Below are 22,249 nucleotides of genomic sequence, written 5' to 3'. Positions count from 1 at the left end.
TGCTTGAGGAAAGTAGGCTTTTCAGGGAGAATGAAAATTTTCTCAGGCTTTGAGAATACAATTGTTAAAAGGGGCTGCCTCCATCCAAGGCAGAGGAATCACAACAAGCTCACTTGGGAGGAGTGGAGGGAAACTGAAATGTTATAAAGTTGCGTACTGGAGCAAAAGAGCCCTATGTAAGAAATCAGTCAGTCAGTCATCATCCAACCCTCTATACCCTAACACAGGGTCACGGGGGTCTGCTGGAGCCAATCCCAGCCAACACAAGGTGCAAGGCAGGAACAAATCCTGGGCAGGGCGCCAGCCCACCGCAGGGCACACACACCAAGCACACACTAGGAACAATTTAGGATCACCAGTGCACCTAACCTGCATGTCTTTGGGAGGAAACCGGAGCACCCGGAGGAAACCCACACAGAAACGGGGAGAACATGCAAACTCTATGTTTGTGTGTGTCCTGCGGTGGGTTGGCACCCTGCCCGGGATTGGTTCCTGCCTTTTGCCCTGTGTTGGCTGGGATTGGCTCCAGCAGACCCCCGTGACCCTGTGTTCGGATTCAGCGGGTTGGAAAATGGATGGATGGATGGATATATTTGTCCTGTGGGACTCTGGAGGCAGCTGATAGGTACCGGCAGGCCAAGCGGAATGTGGCTTCAGTGGTTGCTGAGGCAAAAACTCGGGCATGGGAGGAGTTTGGGGAGGCCATGGAGAACGACTTTCGGACGGCTTCGAGGAGATTCTGGTCCACCGTCCGGCGTCTCAGGAGGGGGAAGCAGTGCAGTGTCAACACTGTATATGGTGGGGATGGTGCGCTGCTGACCTCGACTCGGGACGTTGTGGGTCGGTGGGGGGAGTACTTCGAAGACCTCCTCAATCCCACTAACATGCCTTCCAATGAGGAAGAAGAGCCTGGGGACTCGGAGGTGGGCTCCCCCACCTCCCCTGTGGACTTGGAAAAGGCGTTCGACCGTGTCCCTCGGGGAATCCTGTGGGGGGTGCTCCGAGAGTATGGGGTACCAGACCCCCTGATAAGAACTGTTCGGTCCCTGTACGATCGGTGTCAGAGCTTGGTCCGCATTGCCGGCAGTAAGTCGAACCCGTTTCCAGTGAGAGTTGGACTCCGCCAGGGCTGCCCTTTGTCACCGATTCTGTTCATAGCTTTTATGGGCAGAATTTCTAGGCGCAGCCAGGGTGTTGAGGGGGTCCGGCTTGGTGGGGTCAGGATTGGGTCACTGCTTTTTGCAGATGATGTTGTCCTGTTTGCTTCATCAGGCCGTGATCTTCAGCTCTCTCTGGATCGGTTCGCAGCTGAGTGTGAAGCGGCTGGGATGGGAATCAGCACCTCCAAATCCGAGACCATGGTCCTCAGCCGGAAAAGGGTGGACTGCCCTCTCAGGGTTGGTAGCGAGATCCTGCCCCAAGTGGAGGAGTTCAAGTATCTCGGGGTCTTGTTCACGAGTGAGGGAAGAATGGAGCGTGAGATCGACAGGCGGATCGGTGCGGCGTCCGCAGTGATGCGGGCTCTGCATCGGTCTGTCGTGGTGAAAAAGGAGCTGAGCCATAAGGCAAAGCTCTCAATTTACCGGTCGATTTATGTTCCTACCCTCACCTATGGTCATGAGCTATGGGTAGTGACCGAAAGAACGAGATCGCGAATACAAGCGGCTGAATTGAGTTTTCTCCGCAGGGTGTCTGGACTCTCCCTTAAAGATAGGGTGAGAAGCTCAGTCATCCCGGAGGGGCTCAGAGTAGAGCTGCTGCTCCTCCGCATCGAGAGGAGTCAGATGAGGTGGCTCGGGGATCTGATCAGGATGCCTCCTGGACGCCTCCCTGGTGAGGTGTTCCGGGCACGTCTAACCGGGAGGAGGCCCCGGGGAAGACCCAGGACACGCTGGAGGGACTATGTCTCCCGGCTGGCCTGGGAACGCCTCGGGATTCTCCCGGAAGAGCTAGAAGAAATGGCCGGGGAGAGGGAAGTCTGGGCATCTCTGCTCAAGCTGCTGCCCCCGCAACCCGACCTCAGATAAGCGGAAGAGGATGGATGGATGGATAGATGGATGGATGGATATATCATAGATGCATATTTTATTATACCTACTTAACTTTTATCGACATTTATCTAACTCTATATTTATTTTTCTAGTATCAGAATGTAGTTTAAGTTAATTTGTTTTGGTTTCAATAGATGTATTTTTCATATTTTCAATTCTTGTTTTCATATTTTTCACATCTTCGTACCCCCTGTCGAGACACCGACAACAGCAGTACCCTCTCTGGATTTCATCCCAGCCACCCCTGTTGGTCTCCTCTGTGATTTTCACAGCCCAACTCCTTCACTCTGCCATCAACCCTTGGTGTCCGCAGAATAGCCCTTTCAGCCCTCCGCTCCACTGACTGGTATTTCAACCACTTTGCCTCCTTTCTACCACACCAGGTTGGCCACCCAAATCTTCCACTCTTTTCATTCCCTCAGTTCACGCTCGGTCGCTGTCTTTTTTCCAGTCTCAGTCACAGACCCCTTTAATCCTTTTGAGTGTCATTTTCAGTATGACCCATGGAGTGTTACCAAGAAATGGCTGTGCTGACTGAGCTCATATATGAATGAGCACTCATCCAATTTCCTCATTAAATATTTTGAGTCTGTGCTGCACTGTTTATATAAAAACGCTGCACTGCCACCCTTGGCACACTGCACCACACACTAGTGATGGATGTGCAGCCTTAAGCAGTGTGCTTTTAATTAATGTATTCACTTCTTTTCCATGCAGAACTTTGTAAACTCATTTACTGAAAGTGAAGTGTTTGCTTAGCATGACATGTACTGTGCTGTCCTTCCTTCTTCTTAATTTTTATGTCCACATTTCCATATTTCTTTTAGTACGTGACACACAAAGCGGATCAACTATTAAAACAGATGCAAAACAAACATACTTAAAAGTTAAACAAAATATTTAACACCTGTTGCTAACAAGTTCATTTATGATTATGTGGTTTAAAAGGGGCAGCACAGTGGCTAGCACTGCTGCCTCATAGTAAGGAGACCTGGGTTCAATTCCCAGGTCCTTCCTGCGTGGAGTTTGCATGTTCTCCCCCAGTCTGTGTGGGTTTCCCCCGGGTGCTCTAATTTTCCCCACAGTCCAAAGACATGCAGGTTAGGTGCACTGGCAATCCTAAATTGTCCCTAGTGGGTGTGGGTGTGTGTGTGTGTTCTGTGGTGGGCTGGCTCCCTGTCCGGGATTTGTTCCTGCCTTGCACCCTGTGCTGGCTGGAATTGGCTCCAGCAGACCCCCTAGACCCTGTGTTAGGATATAGCCGGTTGGAAAATGACTGACTGACTGGTTTAAAAGGGGCTTCTAACTGGAAATGTCCTGAACTTAGAGAGGACTTAAGAATCCTTAACCTAGGATGGAGATTTACATGTGACAGAAATCCGTGACCTGGCAACACACGCTCCAGTCCCACCATCCGGAAATGACCCTCTATCTGCCACAGCCAGGTGTTACATGGGCCTCCTCTTGGCCTGGTCCAGCCACTCGGATCCTAAACAATGATGTCCCTGTAAGCCAGATCACCCTCAAGGAATCGCTCCCTCACAGTGTAGGTAATTTGCCTCATTCAGGACTGCATCACAAAGTTCGACACAAAGTCAAACCAACAGTACCCAAGGACTCACTGAAGAGACACAGTACCAAAGGAGTCCAGTCTTCATCTCAGGTCACTGGATAGCGTCCATGTCTCACAACCTTATAGCAAGACAGGAAGCACCAGGACTCTAAAGACTTGGACCTTCGTCCTTTTGCATAGATATCTGGAGTGTCACACACTCCTTTCCATTGACCTCATGACCCACCATGCTCTCCCAATCCATCTACTGACTTCATCTTACTCTGATATCACATAACAAGCAGAATGTTCCTCGAACTATGAGTTGCAAGGTGTAAATGTAATAATAAAATCTGTTTTATCGTTCAAATCATGAAGTGATCCTCCACCTCAGCATTTTGTATTCTGATGGGAAGCATATTGTTGACGCTCACATAGACAGATTGTGCATCATATTTATTTTTTCTGAAAGCCACCCAGCCACACCTATTTCTCACATTCAACACATGTGAGAACAACACAAGATATGTCTCCATATCTATATCTCCATACCATATATCATGTCATATCACATATCCAACCCACTACATCCTAACACAGGGTCATGGAAGTCTGCTGGAGCCAATCCCTGCCAGCACTGGGCGCAAGGCAGGAAACCAATCCTGGGCAGGGCGCCAACCCACCGCAGGACACACACACACCAAGCACACACACTAGAGACAATTGAGGATCTTCCAATACACCTAACCTGCATGTCTTTGGGCCGTGGGAGGAAACCGGAGCACCCGGAGGAAACACAGGGAGAACATGCAAATTCCACGCACGTGAACCTGAGTCTCCTTACTGCAAGGCAGCAGCGCTACCACTGCGCAACCATGTCGCCCATACAATTATACTTTTTTTCTAATTAAATTACCCACTAGGGGGAAATGCTGGAGGAAGGCTCTCTTGTCACGGGGAGGTTCCTCGATGTGATGTGATAGAGATAGATAGATAGATAGATAGATAGATAGATAGATAGATAGATAGATAGATAGATAGATAGATAGATAGATAGATAGATAGATAGATAGATAGATAGATACTTTATTAATCCCAAGGGGAAATTCACATACTGCAGCAGCAGCATACCGATACAAAAAACAATATTAAATTAGAGATTGATAATAATGCAGGTAAAAACAGACAATAACTCTGTATAATGTTAATGTTTACCCCCGGGTGGAATTGAAGAGTCGCATAGTTTAGGGGAGGAACGATCTTCTCAGTCTGTCAGTGGAGCAGGATGGTGACAGCAGTCTGTCGCTGAAGCTGCTCTTCTGTCTGGAGATGACACTGTTTAGTGGATGCAGTGGAAAGTGAAAGTAATATGAAAGTAATCCCTGATCTGAGATTAAACAACGTGGTGGACATCATCCCGGTAAGTTGGAGTAAGGTGGAAGAGGACAAAGCTCACCTGGGACAAGTTGTGTAAAAGGAAAAAGGAGTGCTGTGTTTGTGTTGTTGTTATTATTACAAAGAAGCCTTTTGTTAAGGTAATTTTTACAGTAAACCTTTTATTTGAATCTGGGACTTGTGCCACTGTGGTTGTGTCTGGGGGTTTGGGTTGCTGAAACAGCCCTGAATTGGTCACACAAGCAGGACAAGTCTCTTGCTATTCATGGCGCACCACAAGGAGTGCTGCCAGATGTTTATTCCACTTGAGCCACTGCTCAGGTCAGGACAATCGGCTCCCACTCCAGTCAGGCCCACTGCTCTTTTGAAAAGTTTGACAGCCTGAGCTCATACTGTTTTATTTAGACTTCTTAACTTATTTTACTATTTCTTAGGTCTCCGTCATTTCTGAAGTAAACGCCACCTCTGCACTTTAAAATGCATCATTTATTCTCTTTTGTAAAACTGCTGTAATAAACACGTGCCTTACTAAAACTACCTTTAAGTCCTAAATAGTCAAATTTTGTGTATTAATGACAAAGAGCTAAACAATTTATTATATGCCCATTTTACATGCCAGTCCATGTTAGTGAGATCACTTTTTATTTCAGAATTGATGTATTTGCATAATCTGACTATAAAAGTGCATAGTACGCCCAAGCATTTACAGATCCTGTCACCTCATCCTCTGAGACAATCATCACCATGTTTGCTGTGAAAGCAGTTTGCTTCCTCGCCACCGTCACTCTGCTTGTGGCAATGGTGTCTGCGGTGAGTATTAACACTCTACTAGGTGACTCCTTCCTTATTTCTGGTCAGTTTAGCTAAATGTGAAATGAATACTGCAGGGTCTTCTCAGACATAACAGTTAACAGAATGAAATGGTTTTAAATTCTTGCTGATTTTCATTTTTTAGTTTGCATATTTTATATATAACTATGAGCTTAGCAAGAGACCAGTACTCGTGTACATTTCATATTTGCAGATTTTCTTTACTTTGTTGCTACAGTGGGTTCAGTGTGTGTTCAGACTCCTTCCACTTTCTGAACTCTGTATTGTGCTCTACATTTAATATCTGAAATGGAGAAATTTGCCATTCTTGCCCATCAATCAGCTCTCAACAACCCTTTATGACAAAGTGGAGACATGTGTTCATAAAGGTTTGGAAACTGATTCAAAATGAAAAATTGAAATCTCTCATTTATTGAAATATTCAAACCCTTCATTCAATAGTTTTCAGAGGCCAATTTGGAAATAATTTATGGAAGATTATTCATACCAAATCTGAATGCAATCTAGTGACCAATCATCAGAAAGGGGGGACAAAGGTTGTCAACAGTTGGGGAAAGAGGTGGTCCAATCATGAGTCTGTTAGAAGGTGAACAGGATGGTGCTGATAAAGCATGGAATCCACTGTCTCACTGAACGGGTGGAAGCTGGTGATTGAAATGATGATATTATTACCTTGTGTATCGAAAGAAGGGAGAAATGGCCTAATATCTGTATATCGCAGAAGGTATGAATAAAAAGCTGTAAAGAAACTAAGCTTGGGGACACTAACAAATGTTTTACTGTATTCAGTATTTAGTTAAAATTGTGTGACAGATGGCTGGGGGTTTTATCTGGCTGGGAAGCCTTCATGACGGAAGGACCTGAGGAGAGAGTTTGTGCAGGGTGTTATCTCCCCCAGAACGGCAGAGGGCAGCCCTTGTTACAGTGCTATGGGTTTAGAGTTTGGAGGCTCAGCCTTGTTGGGGTCTGTGGTCACCACCACGAGGTGGATGGAGAATTGTTGAGACCTTTATTACAGCACTACTGCCACACCCAGCAGTGTCCAAGTCTGTACCATGTTTGTGAAGAAATAACTTTGAGTTGAAAAATATCAGACTTATCCTTTAAATTCTAAACTCTGGTCAATACATGGTAGACTGGCACAACAGTTTTCATTATCCAGGTGTGACACAATGATGTAAAGTACAGAGAACACGGGTATCACAGACTCTTTGCTATGACAGAAACATTTTTTGTCAGGTGCACCCCTTTCTTTTTATCATCATTGATCCTACACCTTGTTTGGAGTCCATCTGAGGTGAAATCATTTGATTTGACTGATTAAGAAAGGCACACACCCATCTATAAAAGGTCCCATAGTTGAACAGAAGTGATGGGCCAGTGGCCAAAGATCTGCACAGGTATCTGGAAGGATGCCACTTCAAATTTTGTTACTGCCAGAAGGGATCCTACTTCATTAAAGTCAAAGTCAAAATGAACGTTATTGTCATCTCAACCATATACAAGAATACAGATAGACGAAATTGCGAAGCTCAGGGTTAACAGTGTAACAACATGAAGTGCAAATAATAAATTAAAAATAAATTAAAATTTTAAATTAAAACACAAACAAGACATTGTACAAAGACAAGACAAAGAAGTAGCAGCAATATTGACGTGTAGCAAGCAATATGAACATTGATGCAATGTATGGTATTGTGCAATCTAGATACATAAATATAGTCAATAGATATGTAATACTAGCAAAATACCTGCGCTTCGCAGCGGAGAAGTAGTGTGTTAAAGAGGTTATGTAAACATATATATACATAAACATATATACTTATATATACATATCTACATATACACATATCTACATATATACATATATATATATACATATACACATCCACATATATATACATATATCAACATATATATACACATACATATAAACACATACATACACACACACATATACATATATACATACAGTATACACATACATACATACACATACATATATATATATACACATACATACATACATACATACATACATACATACATACTGTGGTGGATTGCCGGCTTCTTTCTCCGGCCCTCACCCCCAGGCCACCAGGAGGAGCTCTCCCAGCAGCGTGGACATGCCCCGAGTTCCAGCAGGGCCTCATGGACTATGTAGTTTTTATACACAGCCCTGCTGGATACCTTGGGGGCCACCAGGCGTCGCTGTAGGGGGGCTCGTAGGCTCGCATGTGCCCTATAACCCGGGAGTACGTCACGGTCACGTGACAGGAAGAAACAACGTGCTCCCGGGTTGAAGAAAAGAACTGTTTACCCTGACCCGGAAGGGAAAAGGAACTGTGGACTGTTGAACGGGAACACCTCCGGGTCAGGGTGTATAAAAGGACTCTGGGAAGCCCAGTACACTGAGCTGAGCTGGGAGGAAGGGTGGCGAAGTGTCTGGGAGTGTGGAGGATTATTGTATTGTGTATTGATTAATTATATTAGTATTGTGGAGTGGAGGGTGCTTGGTGCACATTATTATTATATAATAAATAATAATTGGACTTTTATCTGGTGTCTGACGTCTGATCCAAGGGTTCAAGGGGTCACGGAGACCTCAAGTTTTTACAATACATATATATATATACATACAGACATATATATATATATATATATATACATACAGACATATATATATACATATACATATTTACATATCTACATATATATATACACATATATACATATCTACATACATACACATATCTATCTATCTATCTATCTATCTATCTATCTATCTATCTATCTATCTATCTATCTATCTATCTATCTATCTATCTATCTATCTATCTATCTATCTATATCTATATCTATCTCCATCTGTTTCCATAGTACCTGCACTCATGAATATATCTGTATGCGTCAGTCGCTGAAATCCCCGCGCTTGGCACCGGCAAAGTACTGCTTTTAAATTTTTATTAAGAAGAAAAGAAAACCTTTTTAAATTGAGTGAAAATATACCACTAACAATTTGTTAAGGATCTGTGTTTTTGTGAAGCTGCCTTCACTCAAGTGATCACTTCGAGCTTTAAGCCTGAGAAATCACCCCGTAAATGCACACGTTTAATTGCACATCTGTTAATATGTATGCTTACACAGTATTAAAAGACACTCAACAATTACACAGTATTAAAAGACACTCAACAATTAACGTCATTTACCTTCGTTCCCGCGTTTGACTCGTGCTGTAAATCTCTTCCTTGTTTCCAGTTCACGTGATTGCGTAGGAGGCGTAATACGTGATGACGCGATACGTGACTCCGCCTCCTCCATTAGAGTATATGGACAAAAAACAGGTTCCAGTTATGACCATTATGCGTAGAATTTTGAAATGAAACCTGCCTAACTTTTGTAAGTAAGCTGAAAGGAATGAGCCTGCCAAATTTCAGCCTTCCACCTACACGGGAAGTTGGACAATTAGTGATGAGTGAGTCAGTCAGTCAGTCAGTCAGTGAGTGAGTCAGTGAGGGCTTTGCCTTTTATTAGTATAGATAATAAATAAATAAATAATAGATACAGATAATACAGAAATTATCAGTGTATGATAATAGTTGTTTAAGTCATGTGTAAACAATGACAGGTCAGAATGTTTCAGAGCAGAAAGGTATCAAGAATGTCAAAATCCTTAAAGGTCAGTATGAGATTTTCAGTTCTTCTCTACCTGCACACTTATCTTTGCAGGACAGTGGCTCGCATGTATAAAAGTTCTGTTTTTAGAGCTGGTTGAGGCCGTGTGGAAGATCCCAGGGGGCAGACTGGTGTTAAGGAGTCTGACAGCTTGGGGGTAAAAACTCTCCTGCAGCCTGGCAGATCTGGCTCTGATGCTGCAGTATATTCTCTTGGATGGCAGAAGTGTGAAAAATCCCTGTTAGGGGGTGTAAGGGGTCCTGCTCAATGCTGCAGGCCTTGCGGACACTGCGTTTGTAAAATATGTCCTGTAGTGAAGGGAGACGCACCTTAATAATGTTCTCTGCTGTCTTCACTATCCTTTGCAGGAGCTTGCGGTCTGATATGTTGCAGTTGCCATATCAGACAGTGATGCAGCTGGTCAGAACACTCTCAATGGTGCCTCTGTATAACATGGTGAGGATGGAAGGGGGAAGACTCGCTCGCTTCAGCCACACTCAGGAAGTGTAGTCTCTGCTGGGCTTTCTTGATTAGTGATGAGGTGTTATGCATCCATGTAAGTTCCTCAGTTATGTGCACACTGAGGAACTTGGAATTCCTAACAGTCTCCACATCTAAACTGTTGATGCTGAGTGGGATGTGGGTAGGATGTGATTTTCTGAAGTCCACGATTATCTCTTTTGTCTTGTTAACATTGACAGATAGATTGTCGTCTTCACACTGTGGTCGCTGGAAGTTGGGAACGACTCAGTGCCACTGGCTGGTCAGAACAGACAGTCTTGCTTAAAAGAAAAAAATCCTCTTTATATTACCTAGCTTATTCATTAGCCAAAGAAAGAACAGAAAAAAACATAACAGTTCATTTTGAGGTCATACATAGATTACGGGCTACATCTTTAATTAATGACATACAGGAGTATAGAAAAACAAAGCAGTACCAGGCACTTATATTTTCTAAAGAATGTGCCCTTCTCAGTACACACACACAAACCCAATTTAAGCAGTTTCTTAAAGTTCATTGCATTAGTTATAAAGAGATTACATTCTTATAACTTTAATATCTTCATTAGATTGTATTTGTTTGATTAGATTAATAATCCTTATTTATTAATTCATAAATTACATTTTTGTCTTATATTTTTAAGCAAGAGTGAAGAAAACAATCACATTGATTTATAATATCACAGGATGTTCTGTTAATATCAAGAGGTTGGCACTTTCACATAGAAGAATGTAAGTCAGTCTCATATTCTGTGCGTAAACATAATTCCTTTCCTACCTAAATGCAGATCAAATCATATAGAAGTAAAAATCATATAGTTATCTGCAGCATGATTAGTACGAAATACAGTCATTGGTATTTTTTGAGTTAAATACTTTTAATCATCTGCGGTGGCCTGGGCCCTGCCTGGGGTCTACTTCCTGCCTTGCGCACCGTATGTTGGCTGGGATTGGCTCTAGCAGACCCCCGTGACCCTGTAGTTAGGATATAGCAGATTGGATAATGGATGGATGGATGGATACTTATAATCATTACAATTAATAATGTTTTTTCTGCTTACTCAAGACCATGCTGACAGCCGTTCCACCTCATCTCTGTATGCTGTTTCATCATTACTGCTTATCAGTCCCAGCACTATCGTATCATCCGCAAACTTGATGATGTGGTTTTGTGTTGTGCGTGGCTGTGCAGTCGTGTGTCAGCAGGGTGAAGAGCAGTGGACTAAGCACGCAGCCCTGTGGCGCTCCAGTGCTCAGTGTGATGATGCTGGAAGTGCCCATCCAAACTGACTGGGGCCTCTCTGTCAAGAAGTCCAGGATCCAATTGCAGAGGGTGGTGTTCAGACCCAACCTGCTCAGTTTTACAACCAGCTTTTGAGGGATGATTGTGTTGAAGGCGTAGATTAAGTCTATGAATAGCATTCTCACATATTTGTCTATGTTATCCAGATACATTGCTTCAGGTGACCTTGCACTCTGACCCCCAAAGGTTGTGTGAAAAGACAATTTCCACTCGAGATCCAAGGAACTACCTGCAGAGTTTTAATATAATATTGTGTCAGCACAGATCTGAGGAAAGATAGAAAAATAACTGAAGAAGTTTGGAACAATCACAATTCTTCCTACAGCTGGCCACCTGGAGAAACAGTGCAATTGTGCAAGAACGGCCTTGGTAAGGGAGGTGACCAAGAACCCGATGAGAACCTATGTGGAGATGAAAGAAACTTCCAGAATGAAAACAGTCCACCAATATGAGCTTTATTAAAGACAGAAGCCTCTCCTAAGTAATAAAAATATATAAGTCAGCTTAGAGTTTGTAAAAAGAAACCTAAAGGACTCTCAGGCTGTGTGAAACAAGATTATCTAGTCTGATGAAACCAAGAGTAGCATCATGTCTACCAGATGCCACTCATCAACAGTTGAATGCAATTCTAACAGCGAAGTACGGTAGTGGAAACATCATGGTGTGGGGTTTCAAGTAGGGAAAGCTGAAACAAAGTACAGAGATATCCTTATTGGAAACCTGCTCCAGAGTGCTCTGGAGTTCAGACTGGGACATCACAGAGACAGTACAAGAGTGGCATAGTGACACTTCTGAGAATGTCCTTGAATTGCTCAGTTAGACCCCGGACTTTAACCCACCAACAATCCCCAATCAACCACACAGGGCTTGAGAGGATCAGCACAGAAGAAGACTCCAGGCTGGAATTGCTGCCAATGGTTCTTCAACTAAGTGCTGAGTAATAGTACAATAATGTGCTACTTCAGATTTTTATTTTGAATAACTTTACAAAAATTTATTTTTCACTATTGATCATTCTGGGGTATTGGGTGTTGTTTGATGAATAAAAAAATAATTTTGATGATTTTAGCACAAGGCTGTAACATAGCAAAATTTGAAGGAGGTGGAGGGATCTGAATACTTTCTGAATCCACTGTACAAGGCAAACATATTGACCTGTTGATGATGATATTCCAGAGGGTTACATTTCATTTAATTTTCAGAATGCCAGCTTCTCATAGAATTTCATTGTTTCTTTTTGGAAAGGCACAACTATTGTCTTTACAAAACAGGTAGATTCTGTCAGTGAAGTCTATAAAATGCAAGCAAAAATGGCAGCTAATTAGTCATCATAGACTTTAAAATGCACTGGCAGCTACCATGGAGTAGCTGCTCTCTTACAGATGTGAACGTCTTTCACTCATCTGAGTGCCCATCAGGGATTCTTTATTTTTAATTTATTTCATTTTTATTGTTCTGTGATTGTCATGTGAAGTTATCATTGATATAGAAAACCAAAATCCAATGCTTTACTCTTCTGATCAGTCACATGTTTTTCTCTTTCAGGGAGCTCCAAATGAATGCCCTGGTAAGATTTTCATTTATTATGAAATATGAACCTTATACAAATTTGGACTTATCTCATTATTCAATATGGTTTGTTTTGTATTGAATTACCTTGAGATCTTGTAACTACAGAAAAGCACATACAGTGCTCTCCATAATGTTTGAGTCTTAGGCACATTTTTCTTTGTTTTTCCCCTCTGCTCCAAAATTCCAAATCAAACAATTCAGACATCATTAAAAAGCACAATGCAGATTTTTCTGTTTGGGTATTTGCCTACATTTTGGTCACACCATATGGAAATTACAACACTTTCTCTACATGGTAACTCCATTTCAGTGTCCCATAATGTTTGGACACAGCAATAGCATTTCTATTAAGCCGTCATATTTAGGACTTTGTCACATATCCCTCATATACTATGACTGCTTGACGTCTGCAATTCATAGACATCACCAGGTGCTGTGGTGCCAAGCCTCTAATGCTGCCATCTCATCAGCTCCTGTCTGTTTTGTCAGCTTCCAATAACAAAGGGTAAAAGAGACCCTCCTTGCACAGATAATGAAAAAATAAAGAGGAACAATGTCTTCCTAGACATCAATAGTCATGAGCTGAGGATATACTAATGCACACCGATGAGAGTGGTCAACCAACATTAGGTTTAGTTCAAGCCACTTCTGCAGTTATGCACCACATATAGGCCATGTTTAATGTCTGTTCTCCAATTTTGTCAAATTTCTCAGGATTTCTCCTTATTTCCTGTCTTCATCCTATTCTTCTTTTTCTACTTCTATGTGCAATCAGGGTGCTTGATCAACCTTCTCCATACAGCTCGGTCCTGCACCTCCTTCTTGGTCAGACCTTATTCCTTCAGGTCATCTTTTACTTTATCTATTCTCCATCACTTCAGCATCCCTCATTTTCCCTTCCATCCCCATCCCTCTTTCTCCCACATATTCATTGTCTCTCCTCCTCACATATCCATACCACTTCAGCCTACCTTCCTGTACTCACTTATATACCTCTCTCACATTTGCTGTAACCTCTGATATTCTCATTTCTTACTCTGTCCATCCTTGTAACTCAACACATCCATCTGAACATTCTGATTTGTAGTACATCAAACTTCTCCTGCTGTGCTCCCTTTACTGCCCAATCCACACATACAATCCACAAACACTTCTCTGGTACTTCTTTGCCTCTTATGCACCTCCAGACTTCCTGATGTGGCGCCTTCTCCAAATCAGTAAACACTATATGCAAACCTTACATCAGTTGTTCGTCTCCCTGGCATTAAACCAAACTGTTCCTCTCCTATTTTGGTCTCTTCCCTCAGCCTTCTCTCTTTAACCCTTTCCCAAATTTTATTTGTGTGTGACATCAGCTTTTTCCTTTAATCGTTTCCACAATCCTGAATATTGCCTTTCTCCTTATAAATGAGTAGCGTCACAGTGTTCCTCCATTTCTCTCCCACAACACATCTACTTCCTCTTCTCCTAAACAATTCCACACGTCTACTATTATTTCATCCATTTTTCATTCTTTTTAGTGCTTTCTTACTTTATCCCTCCTTAGTTTTGGTACTAGTCCTTCATTTGGGTATCCAACCCCAAATACCGCATTTGGATTGTCTTCATTCAACAGCATTTCAAAGAACCTCTTCCATCTATTGTAATCTTATCATGCTCATTTGAAACCACACCTTGCTCATCTTTCATCTGCTTTTTCTGACTAAAATCCTTCCCAGCCTTGTTCTTAAGTTTTGTTATTCTAAACCTTTTTCTCTTTCCCCATCTTTTGTCTCCAGTTCTTCATATACCTCCTCCAAAGTCTGTCCCTGGGCTCTTGCCACTGCCTTCTGTGCCTCCCTGTTTGTCTGCCAATTTATTTCTTTATCTTGTCCCTTTCCTGATTGGTACCATGTCTTCTTTACCGCTTTCTTATCCTTTATCACATCCTGTAACTCTCTGTTTCACCACTATGTTTCTTTGTCCCCAGGTGGGATCCTTCCTGTCATCTTACCTAACACCTGTTCATCTACTCTTAAAACTACTTTGCTATCCTTCTCCCACCATTACTCCACACTCTTAAATGACTGCACTTTATTTCAAACTTTCTCCTGAAACCTGTTCATAATCCCTTCATCTTTAAATCTCCACCACTTTATCCTTGGTGCTACTGCTATGGTTTTATTCTTCTGCTGATTCTTATCTCCCAGTCCATCACCACACCTTTATGCTGCACTGTCAGACTTTCCACATCTATGACCTAACAGTGCTTTATCTCTTTCAAATGAGATATTCTACACTTTAGAAAGTTTATTTAGCTTTCCAAAATCAGCTTTCACAAGTTGATTTACTTTTATTTATCTGCTCACCTCCCCATCCTCCATGCCCCCTCTCCATAATTTCTCTACTCTTTCCCACAAGCCCATTTTGATCACCACCAACAATCACCTTTTCTCCTTCTTGTGCTACGCTAAGCTCTTCATCCAATATGCCCAGAAAACATCCTTCTCTTCTTCCTCATAGCCCACTTGAGGATCATACTGTATGCACAAATGGCATGAACTACAGTCTCACCAAGGACCAGCTTGACACTCCTCACCGTATCTCTCCTCCTATTCACACTGACAAGACTATCTTTAGTTCTTTGGATACTACTAGACCTGTACAATTTCTCCATTGTTCATTTGCTCCACTGTAGAGCAATTTAAAGCTTCCTCCCAATTCTCTTCCCTTATTCTCTTCCACCTCATTTTCTGCACACACAGCATTCCCACTTTCATCCTTTCTATTGTGACCACCATGGGGGGCTACAGTACCCAAAACACCAGAGACAACCTTACAGACACACATCCTGATTATAATAATATGTACACAATACCTTTCTTGAAAGGTTTCTTTATAGTCAAAACAAAACACAGTTCTTCGTCCTCCCTATTGTTCTTCTTTTCCACACCTTCTATGTGAGCTTTATCCATTCTCCACACTCAATTCTGACTCTCAAGCATCTCCTTTTATCTTAGACCTGGGAGTATTTTCAGTGTCACAGCAGAACCCGTTAGAAGCACTCGTGGGTCAAACAGAATTAAATTTCCCTGCAGGATCCCTACAGTGGCTTCCACAGAACCCAACAAGGCTGCCCTATTGGACTCTCATTCTCAGCATGTCTTGTAGGTGACTGTACAAGTAGAATCACCCAGGGATGCTGCCACCAAGCGTATCAGGGGAGCATGTATTCACTGATAGGTTTTCTCCCCCTATTCTTGCATGATACTGGCCCATGTGTGCTGTCCATCACACCACCAAATCTGACAAATGTCTTCCTCATCCTGGTCATTGTTACAACATTCAGTGTCCCCAGTCTTACCTTTAACTTACCTTTTCCTTTCCCCTCCACAGTCTTCTTCTTCTACTTGTTCTGGACTAACTTCTCTAGCCTGTCCACCCTTGGCCTGGTAGTACTTTTTCTCAATTCAATTCAAAGTTATTACAGCATAACTGAGCAATTTTGTTATTCTCCACAACATGTGTAAAACTGCAAGTTATCATGCAAAGAAAAGATAATATGAGACAGTGAAAAATGCCAGTAGAGTGCAATGTAGAAATAGTGTAATATCGGTGTGTATAATGATCAGGACATGCAGAAGAAATGAGTTCATCTTTGAAGAAGTTTCTATAAGCCTATGGAAAATATGAAACTGTGAGCTTCTGCAATCAGTGACAGCAGCAATGATTTCCCTGGTGATGTAAAAATAGCACCGTCCTTCAGATGAGACGTAAAATTGATGTCCTGACTCTATGAGCTTTTAAAAGTTTCTTCGTAATGAGCAGGGTGTATCCTGATGTCCTGGCTAAATTGCCTCACATGGCTTAGTCATTCTGGCCACTTAATTCTCCCCTGTCTCTAATTAGTTAAATATCTCTTACCCCTTCACCACTGAACAGCTAATGTGTGGTGAGTGTACTGGCACCAAAAATGGCTCCCATCTCATCATCCAGGTGAATGCTACACATTGGTGTTGGTTCAAGTGGCTCCGCACTCACTATGTAAAGTGCTTTGAGTAGTGAGGAAAGCGCTATGTAGATGTAAAGAATTATTATTATTATTAGTGGTTGATGAATTTCATGGGTCTTATAATTATCATGAGTTATTTGTCCACTTGAAGTGTAGAAGTTTTCAGTCGGATATCTTTATTTGTTTTTATTATATACCTCAGCACGAATGTTGGACAATTCTTTATTAGAGTACTTCATTTTAATGCTTTACTTCTTTTACAGGAGGTTTAGCCAGGCTGTTCTGTCGCAACTCGTAAAGGTAAGGCACTGAGTGTGAGACACCATATGAGTGTGTCGGTGTCTTTCCTCTGTCTGTGTCCCGATTAGCTTCTGCTAACCTCCTCAGCGTGACAAAAATGGGCAAAAAGGACTGAGATTTATTTTCATCACCTAAAATATTTTATTATGTTTAACAGAAACATGTAAATGCCAAAACATTAACATAATCACAGTAGGAGAGATAAGTCACGTATCCACTTCCATACTGATGCAGATTTAGTGCACATCCTTCGTGTGATTGTTTTGAAACGGTCGCCAATAATAATAATAATAATAATAATAATAATACATTTTATTTATATAGCGCCTTTCCCATGCTCAAGGCACTTACAGAATATAATAAAGAACGGCAGAATATACAGTATATAGCATTGTACAAACCAGATAAATAAATAAAGAAGATTAAGACAGTAAATTCTGAAAAAAAACAGACAACATAATTGATGGTCTCACACACACACAGGTTACATGAACATCTTGACAGAGAAGTAAACTGAGAGAAAGGTAATAAAGTCAAGTAGAGCTAAAAGCCTTCCTGAACAGATGAGTTTTGAGTTGTTTTTTAAAAGAATTCATGGAGTCAGCTGACTTGATTAATTTCGGTAGGTCATTCCAGAGTCTGGGCGCTATACAGCTGAAGGCCCTGTCACCCATGGAGTGTAGATTAGTGTGGGGTACAACAAGATTGCCAGAATCAGAGGACCTTAGTGGGCGGGCAGGCACATAGTGATGGACAAGGTCACTGATGTAGTTTGGTGCGAGATTATTTAAGGCTTTGTAGGTTATTAGTAGGATTTTATATTCGATTCTGTAGGACACAGGGAGCCAGTGAAGATGGAGCAGGATGGGTGTGATGTGCTCGCTGCTGCTGGTTCATGTCAGGACTCTTACAGCTGAGTTTTGAATAAGCTGGAGCTGTGATATAAGATTAGAAGGGGCACCTGCCAGTAGGGAATTACAATAATCGATGCGGGATGTGATAAAAGCATGGACAAGTTTCTCAGCATTAGAGAAGGAGAGGAAGGAGCGAACACGGGATATGTTACGGCGGTGAAAGTAAGAAAGTTTCTTAATGTGATTTATGTGGGCGGAATAAGTGAGGGAGGAATCAAAAATGACACCAAGATTTTTTACAGTAGAGGCAGGTCTGATGAAATCACTGCCAAGATGGACTGGGAAGGAGCTCATGTTATTAAGTTGCATTTTAGTCCCAATTTGCAGGAGTTCAGTTTTATTGCAATTTAATTTTAAAGAGTTCTGCTCCATCCAGGTTTTAATTTCACTAAGGCAGGTTGTGAGCTGAGAAAGCTCTGATGAAGTTCCACTTTTAACATTGAAGTAGAGTTGAGTATCATCTGCATAAAAATGATAACCCAGTCCATAACTACGGATAATATGGCCAAGGGGAAGCATGTAAATACAGAAAAGCAGAGGACCGAGGACAGAGTCTTGAGGGACTCTTGCTGTTGCCAAGACTAACAAACTCTTGCCTATCAGTCAGATAGGACTTGAAGCACTGGAGGGCAGTGCCAGAGATACCCAGCATGTTCTCCATTCTGGACAGTAGGATGTCATGTCTAACAGTGTCAAATGCTGCACTGAGGTCTAACAGAATTAATATGCTAGTTTGTCCAGAGTCTGCTGCCATAAGCAAATCATTGGTTACCCGTAGCAGAGCAGTTTCACAGCTGTGCCGCGCCCTGAAACCAGACTGAAAGGGTTCCATCAAATTATTAGAGGTTAGGTAATTGGTGAGTTGGGAAGCTACAACACGCTCAAGAACTTTTGACAGGAAAGGTAAGTGGAAAATAGGCCGGAAATTGTTAAGATTGTCAGCATCAAGGCCAGACTTTTTTAACATTGGGGTTACAGAAGCAATTTTAAAAGTGAGCGGCATGGAGCCAGTGTCAAGGGATGAGTTTATTATTGTTGTAACAGTCGGGATTATGGCATGAAGGCAGGATTTAAGTAGTGTGGTGGGGATGGGGTCCAGTACACAAGTAGTCGGCCTCATCTTACAAAGCAGGTTATTAACAAACGCAGAAGTGACTGGTGAGAACTTAGACAAGGAGTTGGATGGAGTGGGAAAACAGGGAGAGATATAAACAGATGATGTTTTTATGTTAGTTGAAATATTTAGATCTTTAATTTTGTTACGGAAAAAGTGGAGGAATTCCTCACAGACTTCAGTAGAAGAGGTAGTTGGGCCAGATGCGGGTTCGAGTAGTTTATTAACTACAGAGAACAAAACCCTTGGGTTATCATGGCCACTTTCTATTATTCTGCCATCTGTGAGAGACGCAAATTCGTTTGGCTTTTGCCAAGTCTCAGTTAAACACAGAATATCAAGTTTGGTGTCAGTGATGAGTTCTGACAGCACCAATGCTTTGCCATTAAGAGACCTCGAGTTAAACAGTGCAATATTAGTTAATGAGGCTTCTTTTTGCACAGAGCCGCGATCAGGGTTTAATTCCACATAATGTAAATTTGGCACACCGACAATTCTATTTCCAGGGTCATGAGAAGGACGGCGTATTCCTGAGCAAATGCTGCCGGTGGTCTTTTCATTCGCAGCCCGGCGGTGGCGGCGACCTGACCCGCGATGTATATATTTCGGGCGCTGCAAAATACCGGTGTCCTTTAGGATGTTGCAGTCAGACCATTTGCTCTGAACAAACTGTTTAATAAGAAGGAGTTTGTCATGAGAGTATTTTAGCATGATACTGGGCAATACTTATCTGAATAGCAGTGGAGAAGCAGCACAGCACAGTGGAACCAGTAGTACAGGCGGGTGTGGTAGCGTAGGTGAGCAGCGATAGCAAGCAGCAGAAAGCATAGCAGGAGGAGGTAGCAGGATTTGGAGGTTCCAATACACAGCCACAAACAGTAACGCTTAGTAATTTCAGGCGTGATCGCCCCGGAGCCAAAAGCCAATGCACATAGACAATGTTTGTGCAGTTGTTGAAAGATTTTTTTTGTAATTTTTTTTTTAATTTATTTAAAATGATTCTTTTCACCCATGTATGCCTGAAGGTCATCTTTCAGGCTCGCATAAAATAAGTAAAACCACCCCAGGACAAGAGGGGGTACTGGTGCTAACCATCTTCTCTACTTCTTCCTTCACAGTCTTCAAGAAACTGCCCCTTGAGGTCACTAAAACAAAACAAGCCCCCCTGCCCCCCCCCCCCAATCTTTTCTGGACCGGTATAAAAGGAGACTGTCCCCAGAAGATGGCGTCTCATTTTACATGTTGAACAGGCTTTTCCGCTACCCTGAAAAACTGAAAATTCTCATTCATAGTACATAGTACTTTGTATAAGCCCCCTTTCCATGTGTGTCTTTCTGAATGATGTCCAATCCATTCAGTTTGCCACAGGTGGACTCTAAACAGGTTCTCAATACATCTCAAGGATCACTAAATAAATCAGGATGAACCTTACCACGATGTGGAGTTACATAGCAAACAGAATAATTTTAGGAATAAATGAAAGATTTCAGTTTTAGACTTTTTTAAATTTGCAAACTGTTGTGAACAATATTTTCTCACTTTGTAATTTTCAGTTATTGAGTATAGACTGATGGGCAAAAATGGACAATTTATCCTTTGGAAAAGAAATCTACAGCACCATAAAGTGTACAGACAGAGAAGGAGACTGAATACTTCCTGAATCCAGTGCATTTCACACGGAGTTGGGACAGCTTAGGGATTAGCTGAACAAACGGGCTTGATGGACTGAGTGATCTCCTCTCGTTATTCATATTTCTTAAGCTTCTGGTGTTCTCTGCAAATTTTATTTTGTGTGAATCATTTCACTCATTTCTACTTAAGCTTATTAAAACATCTTCTCATTTTTGTCATAACCAATCTTGGCTCCTTAGTCTCATCCCCTCTTCTGACAACTGGTCTTCTTGTCAATTCGATGTCCTGCAGTCCTTTCATTGAATGTTTAATTGTTACATTTGCTGTAATCTGCTCATTCATCTTTGTTTCCGTTTTCTCCTGCAGATGAAGAGACGACAAGCATCCACTGAAGACTTTAATCACTAAAAACACTCTGTAGTCAAATGAAATAAAGTAGTCATGCATACCTACTCCTTGTGTCTTCAATTGTCAATCCAGGTTGATAACACAGTCTTGTCACTCAGCCATGATGGCTCTCATGGATTGTTTTATTTTAGACAATTTCCTGTGAATAAATCAAGATCTTGGCTTTCTTCTTGGAAAATTCAACATGTTTGCTGTAGTGATACGAGAAACAGCACATAATTTCTCATACAGTCAAATTGTCCCTTAAATTCATTTGCCATTTATTCATTATTTTTCCAACGCTTATCTGAAGTCGAGTCACAGGAGCAACATTCTTAGCAGTGAGGTTCACACGTCCTTTTCCCATCCATACTTGTCAACTTATTTTGTGGGATCCCAAGGTGTCCCCAGGCCACCTGAGAGATATAATCCTCCCAACAAGCCCTGGGTCTTCCCTGGGGTCTCCTCCCAGCTGGCTGTTCCTGTAAAACCTCCACATGGAGGCATCCAGATGTCTGATGCCAAGATGTCTGCACTTCTCTCCCTTTATAAGGGAGTGCCAAGCCACATTACAGAGGAAGCTCATTTCATTTGCATCTACCTGAGATCTCATTCTTTTATTCATTACCCAAAGTTCATTTGGCATGCATTTTCATAATTTACAAAATATAAAACTGACTAAAATTATTTTTTGGTGTTTGTTTTATACTTTTTTGGACTGGAAAACTATAGTCACTTTAGCTTCCCTTGGATGCCCTCCAACACTGCCAAGATGTTCCACGTTTCCTTCCGTAAAGTTCATCATATTTTTTTTGCTTTCTGAACTTGCCTACATTTTTCCAAGCTCTTCACCAGAATATGCACATGGCGAATAATGTTGAAGATGAAATTGTAAACATATGTGCTTATGGTGAGAAGTCAATTTTTAATTGCAAGGTTTTTGGTGAACTCCAAGTTTCGCTGCAAATTCAATTTCACACAAATTGTTTTGCTTATCACTAGTCTTCTTAAAAAAAACCAACAATCTGGAT

General features: G+C 41.9%; 1 long non-coding RNA gene across 1 annotated transcript; it reads left to right on the top strand.

The window, feature by feature from the left end:
* Positions 1 to 5,717: 5,717 nt before the first annotated feature.
* LOC114647719 (uncharacterized) lies at positions 5,718 to 21,283 on the top strand. The gene is made up of 4 exons (XR_003715593.2): positions 5,718 to 5,808; positions 12,854 to 12,875; positions 17,135 to 17,171; positions 21,198 to 21,283. It is a non-coding gene; the product is annotated as an uncharacterized LOC114647719 (long non-coding RNA).
* The last annotated feature ends 966 nt before the right edge of the window (positions 21,284 to 22,249 follow it).

Source organism: Erpetoichthys calabaricus, chromosome 3 (genome assembly GCF_900747795.2).
Source record: "Erpetoichthys calabaricus chromosome 3, fErpCal1.3, whole genome shotgun sequence".
NCBI lineage: Eukaryota > Metazoa > Chordata > Cladistia > Polypteriformes > Polypteridae > Erpetoichthys > Erpetoichthys calabaricus.
The sequence above is the reverse complement of the archived record's forward strand: the minus strand, read 5'-3'. Positions and strand labels throughout refer to the sequence as shown.